Source organism: Asparagus officinalis, chromosome 9, assembly GCF_001876935.1.
Source record: "Asparagus officinalis chromosome 9, Aspof.V1, whole genome shotgun sequence".
Lineage (NCBI taxonomy): Eukaryota > Viridiplantae > Streptophyta > Magnoliopsida > Asparagales > Asparagaceae > Asparagus > Asparagus officinalis.
The window spans coordinates 920,306-928,665 of record NC_033802.1 but is presented as its reverse complement, the minus strand read 5'-3'; the positions used below and the strand labels follow the sequence as shown (position 1 = coordinate 928,665).

General features: G+C 35.1%; 2 non-coding genes across 2 annotated transcripts; both read left to right on the top strand.

Annotated features, from left to right (window-relative positions):
- Positions 1,483–1,554, top strand: TRNAP-CGG. The gene has a single exon. It is a non-coding gene; the product is annotated as a tRNA-Pro (tRNA).
- Positions 4,357–4,428, top strand: TRNAP-CGG. The gene has a single exon. It is a non-coding gene; the product is annotated as a tRNA-Pro (tRNA).

The following is an 8,360-nucleotide window of genomic DNA, read 5'->3' as shown; positions in this document are numbered from 1 at the left end:
CAAATGATCTCATATTTTGGGTCTCTGTAGCAACGCTCACAGGAATATATAGCCTTACTGCCACCCACAAAGAGTAACTAACATACTATGATGTACAAAAGTTCTCCAAACTTGGTAGCCGCGAGTACCATCCTAAAAATTTTCAAAGCCCAAACCCAATCGACACATTATGTTTAACCCACCCCCTGAAATTAGGAAACTAATTACTCACATTCACCAAATCCCAACGCACACTAATTATCATACACCCTACATTTCCAATAATAGAACGTTACATATTCTCCCCACAATTAATACCCATTAACAATCACCAATTATGAACCCCCATTCAAATTCTTTATATACCCCCTCACCCTCTTCACTCATAACCCCATCGACCCAGAATTAATCAAATAATGGCCTCCTTCACCAAATTTGTTGCTATGGTGCTTTTAGCTTCAGTGATGCTCTCTGGGCCTGCTGTGGCCCATCATCACAGGAGGCCTCCAAGTCCGGCCCAAGCTCCAGCCCATGCACCGGCCCCGGCTTACAACGAGATTATTTACGGTCCTGCCCCTGCGCCGACCAGTGTTTCTGCTGTTGTTTCCTCTTCCGTCGGTGCTGGATTAGCGGTAGTTTTCGGTGGACTTGCTACCGTCGTGATGATGGTTTAGACTTGATTAATTTTAATGGTTTTGTTATGGGATTTTGGAGGGTGATGGAGATTGATATTGTGGTTAATTATGGGTTTATTGGTGTTAATGGATGTTTCGGGTACCTAGTATATATTTGAATAAAATCACGTTTCTCATGAAAATTTGTTCTCTGTTATTATTATCATTATTATTCAGAATTTATCTTGTGGAGGCTAGCTTTGTACTGATAGTGGCATTTTCTATTAGCCACGAAAGATTGATGAGAGAGGGAGAGATGAGTATTTTTGGAAAACAACGAGTGACACTTTCAATGGCTTGAGAAATTTGTATCAACGAGAATTTTATTTAAAGAATTCATGTATTGAGAACATGTGATAATATTTATTTTGTTTAAAGAATTCATTTATTGAAAATATGTGATAATATTTAAATATTAAATACACAACAACAATGGTTTAAAAAAAAAAGGCTTTAATCTTAAATTTTTAGAATCACCTACACGAATCATATTTTTTTCACTCAGCTCCAGTTTGACCCATCTCTCAAACTATTGTAATATTATTTGATAATATTTAAATATTAAATACACAACAACAACGGTTAAAAAAAGCCTTTAATCTTAAATTTTTAGAATCACCTACATGAACATGTTTTCTCATTCAGCTCTAGTTTGAACCATCTCTCAAAATTGTAATATTATTTGATAACTGGTAGTGTTAGCATATTAATAAGCACATGAAACAAATTTGCACGACAATTGTGAGCGTTTCATCAAATTTATTTAGATGTGATTATTGGCGATATAAATATGAATTTAATTTTTAATACTTCCCGCTAAAACGCTCACGGGTGTTTGGTCTAGTGGTATGATTCTCGCTTCGGGTGCGAGAGGTCGCGAGTTCGATTCTCGCAACACCCCTATTTTCTTTCTTTTCCCCCCCTTCAAATTGACTTCTTCAAATTTACCACCCTATATGGCTATATCCGGCAAGCATTACAAGAATTCATGATGCGTCATTATGATACATCATATCATACATATAAACTTTAAAAAGTTTACACACATGAAAGTGGTCCGGACTTTTGCAATTAGACAGCGGCTTTGCGGACGCCAAGAGTCTATACTTATTATTGTATTAATACTAATCATATGCTTGGATTAGTTGCAAAGTTTGCTGTGGATAGGTAAGTGCCTGGACCTAGGCTTTGAGCGTAGCAGTCAAGTCTTCGAAAAACCAAAGTTTCATAAAATGTATTTTTTCTTCTCCACTTATTCTCATTTTTTAATTTGGTAGATATGATTCCGTGGACACGTATATAGTTCTTGGCATATTCACTAGTGGGGGATAGACCTACCCTATCCCTGGCCTACCCCCAAGCCTTAATTGCTTAGAACTGAGTATATATCTTGAGGAGGGGGAAATTAAAAAGGGAAAATACTAACTCATCGCAAACCTCGACATGCTGTTATGTCTGTGACACCCCTGGCAGCTGGGCACAAACATGTTATTTCTAATTCACGTGCAAAATTATTTTATATATATGCAGACAGTTTCATATTACTAGCTAGGTGGTCATGCGATAACGATATATGGGCTTTAATTTCCAAACGGTTAGAGTACTATATATATATCATCCACTTCCTCACCTGGGCTTTGTTGGGTCGAAACCAGTCAAATACCCAATATTGACACGATCGATTCTGAAATACTAATTATGATCACAACCAAGTCAATACATAATCCCATAAAGAGTTATAAATGGTTCAGTAGTGATGTTTTTTGTTTTTTATCCTTTAGAACTCCGTTCCATTGTGAATGCTCTGCTTTTGGTTTTTGTTAGAACTTATTATGATCTTCCCCTTGTTGGAGATCCATGGTTATGTACAGAGGGGTGTTGTTTTTCATTCTTTGTAGCTTCTGATATGGACTATAATACACACTCTTGGTTGGGGGTGTGTATTTTTTATATAACAACCATTTTTGATTAATTTAGCTGGCTGGATTTGGTAGTCCATCCTTTTTCTCATAAAAAAAATACATAATCCCATAAATATCTCGGCTGAATCTTAACACTTGATAAATTGGTGATAAATGGGATCTATACCAGTCTGTACATCAAAAGGTTTGCCATTAACTTGTGGAGGAGAAGTAATTTTCCAAGCTTCATATGCGCACATACATATTCTGCACCCTCCATTGCTGTAAAAGTCTATTAATTTACCGGTGAGATGTCCTCTCAAATGATCTCATATTTTGGGTCTCTGTAGCAACGCTCACAGGAATATATAGCCTTACTGCCACCCACAAAGAGTAACTAACATACTATGATGTACAAAAGTTCTCCAAACTTGGTAGCCGCGAGTACCATCCTAAAAATTTTCAAAGCCCAAACCCAATCGACACATTATGTTTAACCCACCCCCTGAAATTAGGAAACTAATTACTCACATTCACCAAATCCCAACGCACACTAATTATCATACACCCTACATTTCCAATAATAGAACGTTACATATTCTCCCCACAATTAATACCCATTAACAATCACCAATTATGAACCCCCATTCAAATTCTTTATATACCCCCTCACCCTCTTCACTCATAACCCCATCGACCCAGAATTAATCAAATAATGGCCTCCTTCACCAAATTTGTTGCTATGGTGCTTTTAGCTTCAGTGATGCTCTCTGGGCCTGCTGTGGCCCATCATCACAGGAGGCCTCCAAGTCCGGCCCAAGCTCCAGCCCATGCACCGGCCCCGGCTTACAACGAGATTATTTACGGTCCTGCCCCTGCGCCGACCAGTGTTTCTGCTGTTGTTTCCTCTTCCGTCGGTGCTGGATTAGCGGTAGTTTTCGGTGGACTTGCTACCGTCGTGATGATGGTTTAGACTTGATTAATTTTAATGGTTTTGTTATGGGATTTTGGAGGGTGATGGAGATTGATATTGTGGTTAATTATGGGTTTATTGGTGTTAATGGATGTTTCGGGTACCTAGTATATATTTGAATAAAATCACGTTTCTCATGAAAATTTGTTCTCTGTTATTATTATCATTATTATTCAGAATTTATCTTGTGGAGGCTAGCTTTGTACTGATAGTGGCATTTTCTATTAGCCACGAAAGATTGATGAGAGAGGGAGAGATGAGTATTTTTGGAAAACAACGAGTGACACTTTCAATGGCTTGAGAAATTTGTATCAACGAGAATTTTATTTAAAGAATTCATGTATTGAGAACATGTGATAATATTTATTTTGTTTAAAGAATTCATTTATTGAAAATATGTGATAATATTTAAATATTAAATACACAACAACAATGGTTTAAAAAAAAAAGGCTTTAATCTTAAATTTTTAGAATCACCTACACGAATCATATTTTTTTCACTCAGCTCCAGTTTGACCCATCTCTCAAACTATTGTAATATTATTTGATAATATTTAAATATTAAATACACAACAACAACGGTTAAAAAAAGCCTTTAATCTTAAATTTTTAGAATCACCTACATGAACATGTTTTCTCATTCAGCTCTAGTTTGAACCATCTCTCAAAATTGTAATATTATTTGATAACTGGTAGTGTTAGCATATTAATAAGCACATGAAACAAATTTGCACGACAATTGTGAGCGTTTCATCAAATTTATTTAGATGTGATTATTGGCGATATAAATATGAATTTAATTTTTAATACTTCCCGCTAAAACGCTCACGGGTGTTTGGTCTAGTGGTATGATTCTCGCTTCGGGTGCGAGAGGTCGCGAGTTCGATTCTCGCAACACCCCTATTTTCTTTCTTTTCCCCCCCTTCAAATTGACTTCTTCAAATTTACCACCCTATATGGCTATATCCGGCAAGCATTACAAGAATTCATGATGCGTCATTATGATACATCATATCATACATATAAACTTTAAAAAGTTTACACACATGAAAGTGGTCCGGACTTTTGCAATTAGACAGCGGCTTTGCGGACGCCAAGAGTCTATACTTATTATTGTATTAATACTAATCATATGCTTGGATTAGTTGCAAAGTTTTCCCTTTCGCCTCGTTTGGTACGCGGGAATGAGGAGGAATGGAATGCAATTCCCACTTCCCATTCCTTCATACCAAACACACCTACGCCTCGTTTGGTACGCGGGAATGAGGAGGAATGGAATGCAATTCCCACTTCCCATTCCCTCATACCAAACACACCTATATTTTAGATGTTGGAATGACCATTCCCTAGGAATGATCATTCCCACTATTTGTGGGAATGAGCATTCCAAGTGAAAAGATAAGGAATGGTCATTCCCATTCAAGTGAGAATCAAAAACTAGTTAGGTATTTTTCAATTATATCCATATTAATAATAAAAATCAATCTAATGACTACGATTAGGGAATCTATGTAAATCACATTTTCTCTCTCCCTGCACCGAAATAAAAAGCTCTCCTTTCTGTTCATCGCCTTTGGTAGCTTTGGCGATATTGACGAAGAGCGAAACTGTGATCTCCTATCGGTCTCTCGCAAGCGCGATCAGGTGCGATTAGTATATCATTTTGCTATTTCGAAACTTATTATTTTAGTTGGTATTGTTTTATGGATTTTTGCTATTATGAATTGAGTGATTTTGATACTTTATCAAATAAGTTAATTTATATATCTAGAACTGTGGATTGTGGATATCATTCTCTTTTTTTTGGACCTATGAAAGATACGATAATCTTTTTTTTATTTTTCTTTAATTTTTAAGACTAAGAATTAGCGAGTATTGTTTAAAAAAATATAAACGAAACATACACCTGATGGATAACACGAGCATTACTATAACACATACCTAGATTAATATAACATATGCGTACATAAAATTATTTAGTTATTATCATTAATGTTTATTTTTTATCTTATTAAAAATCTATGTTGTTGTAAGGGCATTATTAGAAAATGAGATTTCATTCTCACTTGTGTACTAGTGATACCAAACATGGGAATGGGAATGAGATTTCCATTCTAGCTTCATTCTACGAACGCACCCAAACAAGAGAATGAGAATGACCATTCCATTCCCACATGCAATCCATTCCATTCCTTCTTCCATTCCATTCCCAAGTCTGTCCATTCCCGCGTACCAAACGAGGCGTAGCATATTTTAGATGTTGGAATGACCATTCCCTAGGAATGATCATTCCCACTATTTGTGGGAATGAGCATTCCAAGTGGGAAGATAAGGAATGGTCATTCTCATTCAAGTGAGAATCAAAAACTAGTTAGGTATTTTTCAATTATATCCATATTAATAATAAAGAATGTTTGGGTGAGGTGCTATGCAAGTGGGCACTTTTAGATTGACAATTTAGGCTAGTATATCATTTTGCTATTTTGAAACTTATTATTTTAGTTGGTATTGTTTTATGGATTTTTGCTATTATGAATTGAGTGATTTTGATACTTTATCAAATAAGTTAATTTATATATTTAAAACTGTGGATTGTGGATATCATTCTTTTTTTTTGGACCTATGAAAGATACGATAATCTTTTTTTTTTCTTTAATTTTTAAGACTAAGAAATAGCGAGTATTGTTTAAAAAATATAAACGAAACATACACCTGATGGATAACACGAGCATTAGTATAACACATACCTAGATTAATATAACATATGCGTATATAAAATTATTTAGTTATTATCATTAATGTTTATTTTTTATCTTATTAAAAATCTATGTTGTTGTAAGGGCATTATTAGAAAATGAGATTTCATTCTCACTTGTGTACTAGTGATACCAAACATGGGAATGGGAATGAGATTTCCATTCTAGCTTCATTCTACGAACGCACCCAAACAAGAGAATGAGAATGACCATTCCATTCCCACATGCAATCCATTCCATTCATTCTTCCATTCCATTCCCAAGTCTGTCCATTCCCACGTACCAAACGAGGCGTAAAACTATCATATTCTTTGCTGATATGGTTTGTGATAAGAAAAATTCTTCAGGGACCCAAAATATGGGACCAATAAAGGGGACAAGTGAGGTGTCCCCCTCTTATTGGATAATGAGTTGACAATCATTAATGATGGCCAACTCATTATCCAATAGGAGGGGGACACCTCACTTGTCCCCTTTATTGGTCCCATATTTTGGGTCCTTAAAGAATTTTTCAAATCATAATTCACCGGGTGTTCTTCTAAACAGTTACAGTTCTAAAATCATAATATTACAACAATAAACATGCAACAATATATATTTTTCTAGCGCGGTGCAACACGCAGGTGACATCTAGTTCCTCTACATACTACTCAAAGAGGTACATTTTTTTAGGTGAAAGAGGACAAGGTGCCCCATGCATTTCCGCTATCTCACTTAGTTTGAATTTGAAATATATGGGCCAAGTTTTCTTCTTTAGCAAGCTTTTGCTCTTCGTCATGTCTTTTGCGTTCATCTTTTTTATCCTTTTCCATAGAAAAGAAAACGCTTTGATTCTCCCTGCTCTCTTGTGCCTTCCAAACTAAAAGCAAGGGCGCTCCGAAGGAAATGAGCTTACACCAGCACACTCGAATCGTACCACTCTGGGCCTTGGATGTTCAACTTCATTTTTATCCTTCAATATTTTTAGGATAAAAAGTTCACTCTTATGAAACTTCTAATCATTATAAATCCGAAAACATGAAATGTACTTAAATTTTCAGGCTAAAAAACTGTATGAATAGGTAAAGGTCTTCACCTATCACCACCAACTAGTGTGCACCCCGTGCAAAGCACGGCTCGCTATTTTTTTAAGTATTGCATTTTGAACTTACTTTTCTCTAAGTTTTAAACTATTTAATTTGATTATTGTATGCTTAAAATTAGAAATCATATATCTACTGCTCTATACTTAAAAAGCAGGATCCAAGTTTTAAATTTGATTTAGAAACCATATCTACTTCTTTATATTTAGAGGACGATCCAAATTTTAATTTACTGTAGCATTGGATATCCTAATAAATAGCTTTAAGATGCCTTCTAAACTAAAATTGACAAAAAAATGTAATCATCCTAACATCGACTGCAAGTTGCATGATTAGAAATATGTAACGATTGAAAAAAAGAGAAATGTATATTACCATTAAGAGGTCAGTAAGAAAAAGGTTTGACCTGATAGTGATCACAATACTTGAGCAAGTAGTCATTGAAGATGAAATTCGTGTTTCAATTTTGCTAACACGGCATGATAATCCAATTTTGATATGAAACAATGTTCGAGGTCTTGATGAAAATTCATGGAGATTTAACTCAATAGAAAAAGAGCTTGTGCTTTAGTTAGGTCCTATTTATTTCATCTCATGTCAAAAATATAACTATAAAAGCTCATATTCTAGTCATGAAATCATATAAAGGGTGCTATGCCAGAATCTCAATGTAAACAAAACCAAAAATTAGATTTAGCTTGTATGAATGGTAGTTATATAATATAATTATATTTGCTTGACATTATTCAAACATTTTTTCATGCCGCATATAGACAATGACAAAGCTGAATAAGTAAACAGACACTATATTGAAAAATAGCTTAAGAAAAATTCTATGACTAAATACCTGAGTAAGTTCTCTGCATCAGTCAATTCATTAGTTGTAGCTAATAACTTCCGAGATGGCATCTCCGGTCCAATTACCCTGAAGGGGAAATTATTTTTCAGCAAATCATCTAATGAGTAATGACATCTCCAGAAATCTAAAGTTGAGA